This window comes from Nycticebus coucang, chromosome 12, assembly GCF_027406575.1.
Source record: "Nycticebus coucang isolate mNycCou1 chromosome 12, mNycCou1.pri, whole genome shotgun sequence".
NCBI lineage: Eukaryota > Metazoa > Chordata > Mammalia > Primates > Lorisidae > Nycticebus > Nycticebus coucang.
Window position 1 is genome coordinate 3549859 of NC_069791.1, and position 2322 is coordinate 3552180.

The 2322-nt window shown below is 35.5% G+C and overlaps 1 non-coding gene across 1 annotated transcript; it reads right to left on the minus strand.

The window, feature by feature from the left end:
• Nucleotides 1–1337: 1337 nt before the first annotated feature.
• LOC128562933 (U6 spliceosomal RNA) lies at nucleotides 1338–1443 on the minus strand. The gene has a single exon (XR_008373628.1). It is a non-coding gene; the product is annotated as a U6 spliceosomal RNA (small nuclear RNA).
• Nucleotides 1444–2322: the final 879 nt, after the last annotated feature.

Genomic DNA, 2322 nt, shown 5'->3' on the forward strand with positions numbered 1-2322 from the left:
TTCCTTCACTTGCTTGGTTGCTCTGTCTAGGATGTACAGCACTATGTCGAAAAGAATCGGTGACAGTGGGCATCTTTGTCTCAAATTCTTACCAGAAATGTTTTCAGCTTTTCCCCATTCAGCGTGATATTGGCTGTGAGTGTGTATTATATGGATTTTATAATTTTGATATATGTTCCTTGTTTGCCTAGTTGGTTGAGGGTTCTTATCATGAAAGGATGCTGGATTTTGTCAAATGCTTTTTCTGCATGTATTAAGGTGGTTACATGGTCTTTGTTTAAGTGATGAATCACATTTACTGATTTATGTATGTTGAACTATCCTTGCATCCTTGAGATGAAATCCACTTGGTCACGGTGGATAATTTTCTTGATGCGCTATTGAATTTGGTTTGCTAGTATTTTATTGAGGATTTATGCATATACATTCACAAGGGATATTGGTCTATAGATTTCTTTGTTTGTTGTGCCCATCCTGACTGTGGTATCAAAGTGATATTTGGCATCATAGAATGAACTGGGGAGAATTCCCTCCTCAATATAATGGAATAATCTCTACCATGCCAAGAGTCCATGGAATGGACTCTTCTTTGCTGGTCGGTAGAATTTGGTTGTGAATTCACCTGGTTCAGCGCCTTGCTGTTGTTGTGAGGTTTTTGCTACTACTGTGATATCCACTTTTGTGGTCTGTTTAAGAGTTATGTTTCCTCTTGATTAACTCTTGGGAGGTTGTGTGTTTCCAGGAATTTGTCCATTTCCTCTATGTTTTCTAGTTTGTGTAGAGATTTTTGTAATATTCATGGGTGATGTTTTGTGTTTCTGTGGTATCAAGTGTAATGTCTTCTTTTTCATTTCTGATTGAGCTTATTTTGGTTATTTCTCTTTTACTCCTGATTAATGTAATGAATGCTCTTTCTGTTGACTTTGATTCTTACTCACTTATTCCAAATCATGAAGCCCTTATGGGGGAACTTCCTCCTGTTTTCTGGGGCATGATTTACCCCAGACTGGATTCTTCCTCTATCTTTCCCCTTGATTTTTCCCTTTTGTTAGTATATTCACATTCTTGACAAAACATGTATAATAGATAATAAAATATATTATATTGCTCATCAGTTATCATAGTAGAAAGCCTTGATAAAAATTGAGATATGATGGAAAGACTTAAAATTCTTAATTTTTTCCTTTATCTTAAATGTATGTTACATGGTACTGTTATATATCCTGTAGTACCCCATGTGTATCCTTACCTTAGATTTTATAATTTTATTATAATTGCCTAGAGGTCTATATTAAATCATTGCTCCTCAGAGGGTGGTTCCTGTAAATATGATTTCCAGTAACCTGAGGGCTTTTTAAAAAATAAATATTTCCTTGTGTAGGGGCCATGACTGTCTTCTCTGAATTGTTCCAATTTTAGTATGTGTGCTGCCAAAGTGAGCACAACCCCAGTGCCTTTCTGAAAATATAGATGCTTGAGTCCTGCCCACTTCTACTGAATATAAATTAGTAAGGATGCATCTCAGGAGTCCGCATTTGAAACTCAAGTCTCAGGAAGTCCTTTTGCATAAACCTTGAGTTCCTTGAAGTATTTGTACTTCATGGTACATTGAAGATTTAACATAGTGTCAAACAGTAGAGTAGGGACTCAAGATATCAGCATTGGATTAAAAAGTAAATGAACAAAGAAGTTTCCCATTACATATATTGTGATAGCATGTGCATTAGCCAAAGAAGGCAGCATTAGGAGTTTCAGTTTTCTTTTTTCACTGTTTTGCAATCTATTGGAGCAGTGTAATATTTTATGAAGTCTTCCTTGATTTCTTTCTCTGGTTTATCCATCATCAGAATCCTAAACAATTATTTCAATGAAATATAAGAAAATGTCTCCTGCAACGAAAACTCTGAACTGAAATCACTTGACTTGGAATATCATTTAGTTACTGACAATTTCTTGGGTCCAGAAGGATCATGGCCAATAATCACTTGTTGATACACTGAGAGATTCAGGTCAAATTAAGGCAAATGCCTTTTCCCTTAGTTGGAACAGAAAGAAGTTGATTGCAGTGACCATAATGTTGTGAAATACTTTGGCACTAGAGTTTCTCACAAATATGTTGGGGTCTCATCTCTCTCTCCTGCCACCTGAAGCGCGGTAACTTTCAGGAGCTGTAATAACCTCATTCAGGTTATGGAGGTAGTTAATGGTGTGCTCATAAGAGATAATTATTTTAAATATAATAGATAATGTGATAGTACATTATGAATTAAAAAAATACATTTGGAAGGTACTGTGTTTTAATAATTATAGCTTGAGGCAAAG